Consider the following 15,404-nt stretch of genomic DNA (forward strand, 5'->3'; position numbering starts at 1 on the left):
GGGAGTAATGTCACAAACACTCTACACTTTGATCGTTCCCTGCAAGATCAATAGTAGTTTCCGATGCACATCTGGGGGCATTCTGTAATGTGTGGACTATCAGAGAGTTGATGAAACACAGAAATTGCATCAGGATTGAATACAACAGTCACCATGCGCACTTTCCTTCATGGGAGTAATGTCTCAAACAGTCTACGCTTTGATCGTTCCTGGAGAACCAGTAGTAGTTTCCGATGCACATCTGGGGGGCATTCTGTAATATGTGGACTATCAGAGTGTTGATGAAACACAGAAATTGCATCGGGATTGAATACAACAGACACCATGGCCACTTTCCTCCACGTGAGTAATGTCTCAAACAGTCTACGCTTTGATCGTTCACTGGAAGACCAGTAGTAGTTCCCGATTTACATCTGGAGGCATTCTGTAATCTGTGCAGCTTCAAAGTGTTGATGTAACACAGAAATTGCCTCGGTATTGAATACAACCGTCATCATGCGCCTTTTCCTCCATGGGAGTAATGTCTCAAACAGTCTACGCTTTGATCGTTCACTGGAAGACCAGTAGTAGTTTCTGATGCACATCTGGAGGCATTCTGTAATCTGTAAACTATCAGAGTGTTGAAACTTCCTGGCAGATTAAAACTGTGTGCCCGACCGAGACTCGAACTCGGGACCTTTGCCTTCCGCGGGCAAGTGCTCTACCAACTGAGCTACCGAAGCACGACTCACGTCCGGTACTCACAGCTTTACTTCTGCCAGTATTCGTCTCCTACCTTCCAAACTTTACAGAAGCTCTTCTGCGAAACTTGCAGAACTAGCACTCCTGAAAGAAAGGATATTGCGGAGACATGGCTTAGCCACAGCCTGGGGGATGTTTCCAGAATGAGATTTTCACTCTGCAGCGGAGTGTGCGCTGATATGAAACTTCCTGGCAGATTAAAACTGTGTGCCCGACCGAGACTCGAACTCGGGACCTTTGCCTATCGCGGGCAAGTGCTCTACCAACTGAGCTACCGAAGCACGACTCACGTCCGGTACTCACAGCTTTACTTCTGCCAGTATCCGTCTCCTACCTTCCAAACTTTACAGAAGCTCTTCTGCGAAACTTGCAGAACTAGCACTCCTGAAAGAAAGGATATTGCGGAGACATGGCTTAGCCACAGCCTGGGGGATGTTTCCAGAATGAGATTTTCACTCTGCAGCGGAGTGTGCGCTGATATGAAACTTCCTGGCAGATTAAAACTGTGTGCCCGACCGAGACTCGAACTCGGGACCTTTGCCTATCGCGGGCAAGTGCTCTACCAACTTTTTTTTTTTTTTTTATTTATTATCAGATTGACTTGGTGTATTTCACGAGAATTCAGACAACCATAGTCAAATCATCATTTAATATTAGCTGCAAAAAGAAAATCAACAAATTAGGTGAAACACAAATAAAACATTTCTTCTGAAGGGGAAGACCAACCCGTTACCCCACCCGTATGAATTTTGGGTGTATATATATATATATATGCAAAAGAGAGAGAGAAAAAAAAAAAATACGAAAAAATACAACAAGGGAGGGGACTCGAGCTCAGGGAAGAAACAGGAATCACAGGGGAACTTAACCAACACCTTGACGGTTAAACACAAGAAAAAGCATATTCGCAAAAAGCGTTCGGTATTGTGGTAACCGCTGCCATTTCCAATGCGCAGTTGACAAATAATCGTGAAAAACGCGGGGATCTGGGTCATTACCGCCTTCAATGACGTAATGGACATAGTAACCCAAGAGCCAGACAATCGTGTTCGTTTTCGTCTGAGGAAAATAAGAGATGTCCGGATGTAAGAAGATGTCGTCTGGGAATGCGGTTTCAGGCCCTCTAGTAAGAAAAGCTAATTGACGGCGGACCCAGAGCCAATGATCCCGTCCGCAAGCAACTAGCCTGTGAAGTAAGGTGTCAGTTTGATGACATTCCTCACACTGATCAGTCGGACGAAGACCAATACGAAAAAGACGATCACCAGTAGGTATCACACGGTAAATGACCTTATACCACGTTGAAACAATCTCCATCGGCAAAATGGGAAGACTAAGATGAGACCAGACCGTTTTCCATGACGTTGACGGGGAAGCAAGTTCAACAGAAGAAGGGAAACATGCTGTACCCCAACGGATTTGTAGCATGTTGGTAGTAATATGCGTCATAGAAAGTATATCAGCACCCAGAATACCGACAAGTACAAAGTATTCACGAATGTGCCGCAATTTAGGATTAATCCGTCCAACATCAACAGGAGGGGTCAGACTGGCCGGCCGGAGGCGGGAAAGTAAACGAGAGGTGACTGAATGCGGAGCCCGCGTGCAGGTTAAAACATTGCGGCGGGCAAATAAGATGGACGTCTTCACTTTGATATCTGAAAGACCCAATCCTCCAAGCTTCCGAGGCCTGGCCACAACTTCATACCGGACACGGAAGACATGGCGGCGCCACAGAAATCGACTAGACAGCTGTTTCAGCCTGCGGGCCATCATCGCGGGAAGCGGGAAGACCTGCGCAACGTAGTATATTTTACTGAAGACATAGGTCTCTAAAACCCGTGCCTTGTGAAGGAGGCTAAGGGAACGGCGGTCATGTTCAAGGATCGCCCCGTGAACACGACTCGTAACCTCACGCCAATTTAGTGCCGCCATTTTGATCGGATTACGATCCACTATGATCCCCAAGGTCTTATGGCGATCGACAACCGTCGCCCAAGGAATGACGACATGATCAAAGCCTCTCAACGGCAGGAACGTGCATTTGCGATCATTAATGCGAGCACCAGCAAGACCACAATATGAATCCAAGGTATCCTTAAGCCGCGGTATGTCCTCGGCATGTCGTACTAAAACCATGACGTCATCGGCGTATGCACGGACTGCAAAAATTTCCCCCAATATATTCCAGCCACGTAAGTGCATGGTGAGATGGCGAAGTAAGGGCTCTAAGGATAGAACAAAAAGTGACATGGATAAGGGGCTTCCCTGGGGTAACCCCCGTCTGATCGATATCCGGGGGGTAGGGTGACCGTTCACAATCACCGAGACACTGATACCGGTAAAAAGATTAGTTAAGACTTGTCGAGCATCACTATTAAAGCCGACAGCGGTGAGCACTCTCGATAAAAAATCATGGCTGACGCGATCGAACGCTTTTTGGAAATCAAGAAAAAGCAAAGCCCCTGGGATATTAGCGGCAGCCGCCACCGAGATTACATCGCGACATTCGAGAACGGAAGTCAGTATCGTGCGTCCAGGCACACAGCTTTGGTGGGCGGCAATAATGGTATCGAGCAGCTTAGAGAGACGGATATTAATTGCTCGAGCGACAAGTTTATAATCAAAGTTAAGGAGAGTAATAGGACGGAGGGAATCAATTGCAGGTCGACCTGTGGATTTCGGGAGGAGGACCATTCTGCCTTCCTGAAAAGGAGCAGGAAGTGAGACTCCCCGCATCACTTCATTTACCATTGACGTTAAGGTGTCACCAATGAGCGGCCAAAATTGAACATAGAACTCCTTAGGAATACCATCTAATCCAGGCGACTTGCGGGACTGCGATCCTGCAACAACATCATATATGTCATCCTTCTGAAAGGGACGCAGAAAGGCGTCGTTTAATTGAGGAGTGACGACGCGAGGCAGCAAGGAGGTAAAGTCGTCAAGAGAGGTTTCCGCCGGGACATGAGTATCGTACAGATCAGTAAAATAGGTGTAAACGAAGTCAGAAATGTCACGGTGAGAGGTGAACACGCGGCCGTCAGCGGTTGTGAGGGAGGCAAGGCACCCACGTTTCCGGCGCGACCGTAAACGGACTAGATGGTAGAGTGACGTCAGTTCCTCTTGTAGAAGGGAACGTGGTTGAGACCTCGTCCGCAGGCCCTCCATTTGAATGCGTTTGAGCTGCAGCAATTTGGCTTTGATGCGCTGTATATCAGTAACCCGGAGGGGAGCATGCGTAGCACTATCGTACAGTTGACGTAAGACAGAATAGTAAAATTCTTGCGTTCGTCGATCTTCTGCCACCTTCGCAGCCCCAAAACGCATGAGAGCCCTACGGATGTGTGGTTTTGCATACAGTGTCCACCATGCCACGATAGACGGGTACCGGTCCATAGTACGAGAACAACGAGTCCAAATGTCCTCCAGGACGATACCAAGGGAGGTATCTTGCAAATGCGCGATATTGAGCATCCAAGGAGGACGAAACAATTTTACCGGGTGTCGCTCGTAATTAAACGTAACGGCTACAGCGCAATGATCAGTAAAACAGGCTGGTATCACATCAACAGCCAGAAGTTGCCCACACAAGGAATCGGAAAGGTAAAAGCGATCGAGGCGACTGCTAGACGTGGGAGTAAAGTAGGTATGTCGCACAAGTGTAGGATAGCGAGAAACCCACACGTCACGCAGGTGCAAGGAGCGCACAAGGTCGTCGAGTTCTTTACTGAAATTACAATTAGGAGACTGATCTACCGGCCGTAGAACACAATTGAAGTCCCCACCTAAAATTATCTTTGTCGGGGATTTACGAAGCAGGTAAATGACTTCTTCTTTATAGAAACTCGAGCGTGCGGTAGTACAACCCGAACCAGAAGGGGCATAAAGAAGGAGTAAACTGAGATCATAAAACGTGCACCCGATCCCCCTTCCACTGTCGAGTACTTCGAAATTCATCAACGGAATGCCTTCTCTATAAAACAAGGCAGTGCCCGTAGAAAGTTCGGAAGCGACATTAAAAAACGTCGTGAACCCAGGAATGGAAAACTGGTCGAATAGGACTTCCTGTAAAAAAACAACATCTGCCCCAGACTGATAGATAAACTATCGCAAAGCGGCCAGCCGAAGCTCAGAACATATTCTGTTAATATTCAGAGTAAGAAATGTATATGCTTGCATGGAACTTCAACCTAGAAAGAAAAACAAAGATCGGTAGAGAGCCGTCAGCTGACGGAGCAGCATACAAGTAATCATACCTGAAACACGCGCTGAACCACAGAGAGAAAAACTACGAAACAGAACCCTCATCTTCCCACTGCTTTTTCTTCGGCCGTGACGCGGCTCTCTGTGGCTGTTTACGGATTCGACTGCGGCTCCGCGGTGCCGACGCTGCAGCGTTCGGCTGCGTAGGAGCATCATGTAGACATTCCGTGTCAGATTGCGAGAGAGAGGCCTCTACATCCCACTCGTCCGCAGACATGGGTTCACGGTGGGACAGTTGGTGAATAACAGCGGGATCCACTGGCTCTGGAGAATCAATCAGTTGTTTGATGGGAGGAGGCTGTGGCCCAGAGGGGGCGACAGAAATTCCAGAAGGGGGTTGCGAAACAGAGTCAATAGGAGAAGTGTCAGAGAGCACCAGAGAAGACACGTGGCAACCAGAAGCAGGTTCCGTCACGGGCGTCTCCGAAGAGGCTGCCGCGGTAGCAGGAACGTCAGATAAGGTGTCAGGGAGCTTCTGCAAAGGCGTGATAGCACCTGTGGCTTCCTCATCCACGATTTCCGACTGAGAAAGAGAGTCCTTTACCGGAGGCCCATCGGAAGGGCGAGCCAATAAGGAAGATTCATCAGCCGCATCATCCTGTGTTCGCCGACGCTTGTTGTGAGAAATCAGCGCGGGAACATCGGAATTAAGGGCAGCAACCTCCCTACTCAAGACAACGGGGGAAAATCACGGCCGTTGTCGGGCAACGGATCACTGCGTCCCTCAGTAACAGTGAGCGATTCAGTCCGAGATCCTTGCGGGAGATGATCAGCTAAAGTCAATTTTTTACGCTGTTCGTATGTAGGTTTTAATACCACCACACGCCGCGGGCAATTAGTACGGAAATGACCAGTTTCATTACAATAATAACATGTTCCTTCCTGGCCACTGTACGTGATATGGACCCTATAACCACATACCTGTATGTGAGAAGGAATAGGTTTTTTGACCACCATTTCCACCGACCGAATACCACTATATACCTGTAAGCGGTGCTGAGCAGACCAGCGTTCCTTTCGAATATGGCGTACGTCCCCATAAGGAAGCAAAACGGACTTCAGAAAAGAATCGTCAACCTCGGGCGGAAGGTTAAATACCCGAACATTCGTATATATCACTTCTGCATTTGCCAAGAGAACCATACTAGTGGAACCATCACGGTGCGTAAAGGGTACCTGAGAACCATGACGAGAAAGTAGCCTATCAACCTGGAGCGGGTCAAGAAACTTAGCAAAAAACACATATAATTCGCTGTAGAAATATGCGGTATGCACCTGATCAGTAGTGACCTTAACTGTATCGACTAACCAGTCATGTATCTCCAAAGAACCGGGCTGGACGTGACGCGTGGATTTGTCAAAGGTAAAACTGACTGTACCTGTACGCGGAACTTTCGTGGGAACCATGGTGGACATCACGGCGAGAGACGACGCCGCGACAGGAAGGGCCGCACGAACACCAAACACCAGCCGACAACCAGCGATGCGACGCGCACGGAGAGCAACACGGCACTAAACTGACAGGAGGAAAACACGCTGCGCTACGGTAGAGGCGGAACTAGGAGCACGACCTAGTCGCCCGACGCGCGAAGCGAGAATGATCGATCAACTGAGCTACCGAAGCACGACTCACGTCCGGTACTCACAGCTTTACTTCTGCCAGTATCCGTCTCCTACCTTCCAAACTTTACAGAAGCTCTTCTGCGAAACTTGCAGAACTAGCACTCCTGAAAGAAAGGATATTGCGGAGACATGGCTTAGCCACAGCCTGGGGGATGTTTCCAGAATGAGATTTTCACTCTGCAGCGGAGTGTGCCTGATATGATACTTCCTGGAAGAACTTCCGAGTTCGAGTCTCGGTCGGGCACACAGTTTTAATCTGCCAGGAAGTTTCATATCAGCGCACACTCCGCTGCAGAGTGAAAATCTCATTCTGGTATCAGAGTGTTGTTCAAACACAGATATTGCATTGTTATTGAATACAACTGTCACCATGCGCTCTTTCCTCCATGGTAGTAATGTCTCAAACAGTCTACGGCTTGATCGTTTCCTGGAAGACCAATAGTAGTTTCCGATGCACATCTAGAGGGCATTCTGTAATGTGTGGACTATCAGAGTGTTGATGAAACACAGAAATAGCATCGGGATTGAATACAAAATTCACCATGCGCGCTTCCCTCCATGGTAGTAATGTTTCAAACAGATTACGTTTTTATCGTTCACTGGAAGACCAGTAGTAGTCTCCGATGCACATCTGGGGGCATTCTGTAATGTGTGGACTATCAGAGTGTTGATGGAACACAGACATTGCATCAGGATTGAATACAACAGACACCATGCGCACTTTCCTGCATTGGGAGTAATGTCTCAAAGTGTTAACGTTTTCATCGTTCCCTGGAAGACCAGTAGTAGTTTCCGATGCACGTCTGGGGGCATTGTGTAATGTGTGGACTATCAGAGTGTTGATGAAACAAAGAAATTGCATCGGGATTGAATACAACAATCACCATGCCCACATTCCTCCATGGGAGTAATGTCTCAAACAGTCTGCGCTTTGATCGTTCCCTAGAAGACCAGTAGTACTTTCCGATGCACATCTCGGGGCGTTCTGTAATTTGTGGACAATCAGAGTGTTGATGAACCACAGAAATTGCATTGGTATTGAATACAACAGTCACGGTGCGCTCTTTCCTCCATGGGAGTAATGTCTCAAACAGTTTACGCTTTCATCGTTCCCTGGAAGACCAGTAGTAGTTTCCGATGTACATCTGGGGGCATTCTGTAGTGTGTGGACTATCAGACAGAGTGTTGATGAAACACAGAAATTGCATCGGGATTGCATACAACAGTCACCATACGCACTTTTTTCCATGGGAGTAATGTCTCAAACAGTCTACGATTTGATCGTTCCCTGCAAGACCTGTAGTAGTTTAGGATGCACATCTGCAGGCATTCTGAAATCTGTGGACATTCAAAGTGTTGATGAAACACAGAAATTGCATCGGGATTGAATACAACAGTCACCATGCGCACTTTCCTTTATGGGAGTAATGTCTTAAACAGTCTACGCTTTGATCGTTCCCTGGAAGACCAGTAGTAGTTTCCGATGAACATCTGGAGGCATTCTGTAATCTGTGGACTATCAGAGTGTTGATGAAACACAGAAATTGCATCGGCATTGAATACAACAGTCACCATGCGTACTTTCCTCCATGGGAGTAATGTCTCAAACAGTCTACGCTTTGATCTTTCCCTGCAGGTCCAGTAGTAGTTTCCGATGCACATCTGGGGGCCTTCTGTAGTGTGTGGACTACCAGAGTGTAGATGAAACACAGAAATTGCATCAGGATTGAGTACAACAGTCACCATGCGCACTTCTCTCCATGGGAGTAATGTTTCGAACAGTTTAAGCTTGATCGTTCCCTGTAAGACCAGCAGCAGTTTCCGATGCACATCTGTGGGCATTCTGTAATGTGTGGACTATCAGAGTGTTGATGAAACACAGATATTGCATCGGGATTGAATACAACAGTCACCATGCGCACATTCCTCAATGGGAGTAATGCCACAAACCGTCTACGCTTTGATCGTTCCCTGGAGGACCAGTAGTAGTTTCCGATGCACATCTGGGGACATTCTGTAATGTGTGGACTATCTGAGTGTTGATGAAACACAGAAATTGCATCAGGATTGAGTACAACAGTCACCATGCGCTCTTTTATCCATGGGAGTAATGTCTCAAACAGTTTACGCTTTGATCGTTCCCTGGAAGACCAGGATCAGATTCCGATGCACATCTGTGGGCATTCTGTAATCTGTAAACTATAAGAGTGTTGTTCAAACACAGAAATTGCATCGGGATTGAATACAACAGTCACCATGCGCACTTTCCTCCATGGGAGTAATGTCTTAAGCAGTCTACGCTTTCATCGTTCCCTGCAAGACCAGTAGTAGTTTCCTATGCACATCTGGAAGCATTCTGTAAACTATGGACATTCTAAGTGTTGATGAAACACAGAAATTGCATCGGGATTCAATACAACAGTCACCATGCGCACTTTCCTCCATGGAGGTTATGTCTCCAACGGTCTACATTTTGATCGTTCCCTGCAAGACCAGTAGTACTTTCCGATGCACATCTGGAGGCATTCTGTAATCTGTGGACTATCAGAGTGTTGATGAAACTCAGAAATTGCATCGGGATTGAATGCAACATTCACCATGCGCACTTCCCTCCACGGGAATAATGTCTCAAACAGTCTACGCTTTGATCGTTCCCTGCAAGACCACTAGTAGTTTCCGATGCGCATTTGGAGGCATTCTGTTATCTGTGGACCTTCAAAGTGTTGATGAAACACAGAAGATGCTTCGGGATTCAATACAACAGTCATCATCCGCATTTTCCTCCATGGGAGTAATGTCTCAAACAGTCAACGCTTTGATCGTTCCCTGGAAGACCAGTAGTAGTTTCCGATGCACATCTGGAGGCATTCTGTAATCTGTAAACTATCAGAGTGATGTTCAAACACAGATATTGCATCGGGATTGAATACAACAGTCACAATGCGCACTTTCCTTCATGGGAGTAATGTCTCAAAAAGTTTACGCTTTGATCGTTCCCTGGAAGACCAGTACTAGTTTCCGATGCACATGTGGGTGCATTCTGTAATGTGTGGACTGTCAGAGTGTTGTTCAAACACAGAAACTGCGTCAGGATTGAATACAACAGTCACCATGCGCAGTTTCCTCCATGTGAGTAATGTCCCAAACAGTCTACACTTTGATCGTTCCCTGGATGACCAGTAGTAGTTTCCGATGCACATCTCGGGGCATTCTGTAATTTGTGGACTATCAGAGTGTTGATGAACCACAGAAATTGCATTTGTATTGAATACAACAGTCACGGTGCGCTCTTTCCTCCATGGGAGTAATGTCTCAAACAGTTTACGCTTTGATCGTTCCCTGGAAGACCAGTAGTAGTTTCCGATGTACATCTGGGGGCATTCTGTAGTGTGTGGACTATCAGACAGAGTGTTGATGAAACACAGAAATTGCATCGGGATTGCATACAACAGTCACCATACGCACTTTTTTCCATGGGAGTAATGTCTCAAACAGTCTACGATTTGATCGTTCCCTGCAAGACCTGTAGTAGTTTAGGATGCACACATGCAGGCATTCTGTAATCTGTGGACATTCGAAGTGTTGATGAAACACAGAAATTGCATCGGGATTGAATACAACAGTCACCATGCGCACTTTACTCCATGGGAGTAATGTCTCAAACTGTTTACGCTTTTATCCTTATCTGGAAGACCAGTAGTAGTTTCCGATGCACATCTGGGGGCATTCTGTAATGGGTGGACTATTAGTGTGTTGATGAAACACAGAAATTGCATCGGCATTGAATACAACAGTCACCATGCGTACTTTCCTCCATGGGAGTAATGTCTCAAACAGTCTACGCTTTGATCTTTCCCTGCAGGTCCAGTAGTAGTTTCCGATGCACATCTGGGGGCCTTCTGTAGTGTGTGGACTACCAGAGTGTAGATGAAACACAGAAATTGCATCAGGATTGAGTACAACAGTCACCATGCGCACTTCTCTCCATGGGAGTAATGTTTCGAACAGTTTAAGCTTGATCGTTCCCTGTAAGACCAGCAGCAGTTTCCGATGCACATCTGTGGGCATTCTGTAATGTGTGGACTATCAGAGTGTTGATGAAACACAGATATTGCATCGGGATTGAATACAACAGTCACCATGCGCACATTCCTCAATGGGAGTAATGCCACAAACCGTCTACGCTTTGATCGTTCCCTGGAGGACCAGTAGTAGTTTCCGATGCACATCTGGGGACATTCTGTAATGTGTGGACTATCAGAGTGTTGATGAAACACAGAAATTGCATCAGGATTGAGTACAACAGTCACCATGCGCACTTTTCTCCATGGGAGTAATGTCTCAAACAGTTTACGCTTTGATCGTTCCCTGGAAGACCAGGATCAGATTCCGATGCACATCTGTGGGCATTCTGTAATCTGTAAACTATAAGAGTGTTGTTCAAACACAGAAATTGCATCGGGATTGAATACAACAGTCACCATGCGCACTTTCCTCCATGGGAGTAATGTCTCAAGCAGTCTACGCTTTCATCGTTCCCTGCAAGACCAGTAGTAGTTTCCGATGCACATCTGGAAGCATTCTGTAAACTATGGACATTCTAAGTGTTGATGAAACACAGAAATTGCATCGGGATTCAATACAACAGTCACCATGCGCACTTTCCTCCATGGAGGTAATGTCTCCAACGGTCTACATTTTGATCGTTCCCTGCAAGACCAGTAGTACTTTCCGATGCACATCTGGAGGCATTCTGTAATCTGTGGACCTTGGACCTTCAAAGTGTTGATGAAACACAGAAATTGCATCGGGATTGAATACAACAGTCACCATGCAGACTTTCCTCCATGGGAGTAATGTCTCAAATAGTTTACGCTTTGTTCGATCCCTGGAAGACCAGTAGTAGTTTCCGATGCACATCTGGGGGCATTCTGTAATCTGTGGACTATCAGAGTGTTGATGAAACACAGAAATTGCATCGGGATTGAATGCAACAGTCACCATGCGCACTTCCCTCCACGGGAGTAATGTCTCAAACAGTCTACGCTTTGATCGTTCCCTGCGAGACCAATAGTAGTTTCCGATGCGCATTTGGAGGCATTCTGTAATCTGTGGACCTTGGACCTTCAAAGTGTTGATGAAACACAGAAATTGCATCGGGATTCAATACAACAGTCATCATCCGCATTTTCCTCCATGGGAGTAATGTCTCAAACAGTCAACGCTTTGATCGTTCCCTGGAAGACCAGTAGTAGTTTCCGATGCACATCTGGAGGCATTCTGTAATCTGTAAACTATCAGAGTGATGTTCAAACACAGACATTGCATCGGGATTGAATACAACAGTCACAATGCGCACTTTCCTCCATGGGAGTAATGTCTCAAAAAGTTTACGCTTTGATCGTTCCCTGGAAGACCAGTAGTAGTTTCCGATGCACATGTGGGTGCATTCTCTAATGTGTGGACTATCAGAGTGTTGATGAAACCCAGAAATTGCATCGGGATTGAATACAACAGTCACCATGCGCACATTCCTCCATGGGAGTAATGTCTCAAACAGTTTACGCTTTTATCGTTCCCTGGAAGACCAGTAGTTATTTCCGATAAACATCTGGGTTCATTCTGTAATGTGTGGACTGTCAGAGTGTTGTTCAAACACAGAAACTGCGTCAGGATTGAATACAACAGTCACCATGCGCAGTTTCCTCCATGTGAGTAATGTCCCAAACAGTTTACAATTTGATCGTTCCCTGGATGACCAGTAGTAGTTTCCGATGCACATCTATGGGCATTCTGTAATGTGTGGATTATCAGAGTGTTGATGAAACACCGAAATTGCATCGGAAGTGAATACAACAGTCACCATGCGCAGTTTCCTCCATGTGAGTAATGTCCCAAACAGTCTACACTTTGATCGTTGCCTGCAAGATCAGTAGTAGTTTCCGATGCACATCTGGGGGCATTCTGTAATGAGTGGACTATCAGAGAGTTGATGAAACACAGAAATTGCATAAGGATTGAATACAACAGTCAACATGTGCACTTTCCTCCATGGGAGTAATGTCTCAAACAGTGCAAGCTATGATCGTTTCCTGGAGGACCAGTACTATTTTCCGATGCACATCTAGAGGCATTCTGTAATCTGTGGACTATCAGAGTGTTGTTGAAACACAGAAAATGCATCGGGATTGAATACAACAGTCACAATGTGCACTTTCCTCCATGGGAGTAATGTCTCAAACAGTTTACGCTTTGATCGTTCCCTGGTAGACCAGTAGTTGTTTCCGATGAACATCTGGGGGCATTCTGTAATGTGTGGACTATCAGAGTGTTGATGAAACACAGAAATTGCATCGGGATTGAATACAACAGACACCATGCGCACTTTCCTCCATGGGAGTAATGTCTCAAACAGTTTACGCTTTGATCGTTCCCTGGTAGACCAGTAGTTGTTTCCGATGAACATCTGGGGGCATTCTGTAATGTGTGGACTATCAGAGTGTTGATGAAACACAGAAATTGCATCAGGATTGAATACAACAGACACCATGCGCACTTTCCTCCATGGGAGTAATGTCTCAAGCAGTCTACGCTTTGATCGTTCCCTGCAAGTCCAGTAGTAGTTTCCGATGCACTTCTGGAGGCATTCTGTAAACTGTGGTCCTTCAAAGTGTTGATGAAACACAGAAATTGCATCGGGATTGAATGGAACAGTCACCATGCGCACTTTCCTCCATGGGAGTAATGTCTCAAACAGTCTACGCTTTGATCGTTCCCTGCAAAACCACTAGTAGTTTCCGATGCGCATCTGGAGGCATTCTGTAATCTGTGGACCTTCAAAGTGTTGATGAAACAAAGAAATTGCTTCGGGATTGAATACAACAGTCATCATGCGCATTTTCCTCCATGGGAGTAATGTCTCAAACAGTGTAAGCTATGATCGTTTCTTGGAGGACAAATAGTAGTTTCCGAAGCACATCTGGAGGCATTCTGTAATCTGTGGACCTTCGAAGTGTTGATAAAACACAGAAATTTCATCGGGATTCAATACAACAGTCACCATGCGCAAATTCCTCCATGGGAGTAATGTCTCAAACAGTCTAGGCATTGATCGTTCCCTGGAAGACAAGTAGTAGTTTCCGATGCACATCTGGTGTCATCCTGTAATCTGTGGACCTTCAAAGTGTTGATGAAACACATAAATTGCATCGGGAGTGAATACAACAGTCACCATGCGCACATTCCTCCATGGGAGTAATGTCTCAAAGAGTTTACGCTTTGATCGTTGACTGGAAGACCAGTAGTAGTGTCCGATGCACGTCTGGGGGCATTCTGTAATCTGTGGACTATCAGAGTGTTGATGAAACACAGAAATTGCATCGGGATTGAATACAACAGTCATCATGCGCCCTTTCCTCCATGGGAGTAATGTCTCAAACAGTCTACGCTTTGATCGTTTCCTGGATGACCAGTAGTAGTTTCCGATGCACATCCGGAGGCATTCTGTAATCTGTGGACCTTCAAAGTGTTGATGAAACACATAAATTGCATCGGGAGTGAATACAACAGTCACCATGCGCACTTTCCTCCATGGGAGTAATGTCTCAATCAATTTACGGTTTGATCGTTGACTGGAAGACCAGTAGTAGTTTCCGATGCACATCTGGGGACATTCTGTAATCTGTGGTATCAGAGTGTTGTTGAAACACAGAAAATGCATCTGGATGGAATACAACAGTCACAATGTGCACTTTCCTCCATGGGAGTAATGTCTCAAACAGTTTACGCTTTGATCGTTCCCTGGTAGACCAGTAGTTGTTTCCGATGAACATCTGGGGGCATTCTGTAATGTGTGGACTATCAGAGTGTTGATGAAACACAGAAATTGCATCAGGATTGAATACAACAGACACCATGCGCACTTTCCTCCATGGGAGTAATGTCTCAAGCAGTCTACGCTTTGATCGTTCCCTGCAAAACCATTAGTAGTTTCCGATGCGCATCTGGAGGCATTCTGTAATCTGTGGACCTTCAAAGTGTTGATGAAACAAAGAAATTGCTTCGGGATTGAATACAACAGTCATCATGCGCATTTTCCTCCATGGGAGTAATGTCTCAAACAGTCTACGCTTTGATCGTTTCCTGGAAGACCAGTAGTAGTTTCCGATGTACACCTGTAGGCATTCTGTAATCTGTAAACTATCAGAGTGATGTTCAAACACAGAAATTGCATCGGGATTGAATACAACAGTTTCGATGCGCACTTTCTTCAATGGGAGTAATGTGTCAAACAGTTTACGCTTTGATCGTTCCCTGGAAGACCAGTAGTTGATTCCGATGAACATCTGGGGGCATTCTGTAATGTGTGGTCTATCAGAGTGTTGATGAAACACAGAAATTGCATTGGGATTGAATACAACAGTTTCGATGCGCACTTTCCTCAATGGGAGTAATGTCTCAAACAGTTTACGCTTTGATCGTTCCCTGGAAGACCAGTAGTAGTTTCCGATGCACATCTGGGTGCATTCTGTAATTTGTGGACTTTCAGAGTGTTGATGAAACACAGAAATTGCATCGGGATTGAATACAAAATTCACCATACGCTCTTTCCTCGATAGGAGTAATGACTCAAACAGTCCACGCTTTGATCGTTCCTGGAAGACCAGTAGTAGTTTTCGATGCACATCTGGAGGCATTCTGTAATTTGTGGACTATCAGAGTGTTGATGAAAGACAGAAATTGCATCGGGATTCAATACAACAGTCACCATGCGC

General features: G+C 46.0%; 1 non-coding gene across 1 annotated transcript; it reads right to left on the minus strand.

The window, feature by feature from the left end:
• Positions 1 to 648: 648 nt before the first annotated feature.
• Positions 649 to 723, minus strand: Trnap-cgg (transfer RNA proline (anticodon CGG)). Its single transcript has one exon. It is a non-coding gene; the product is annotated as a tRNA-Pro (tRNA).
• Positions 724 to 15,404: the final 14,681 nt, after the last annotated feature.

The sequence above is a fragment of the Schistocerca gregaria genome, chromosome 1 (genome assembly GCF_023897955.1).
Source record: "Schistocerca gregaria isolate iqSchGreg1 chromosome 1, iqSchGreg1.2, whole genome shotgun sequence".
Lineage (NCBI taxonomy): Eukaryota > Metazoa > Arthropoda > Insecta > Orthoptera > Acrididae > Schistocerca > Schistocerca gregaria.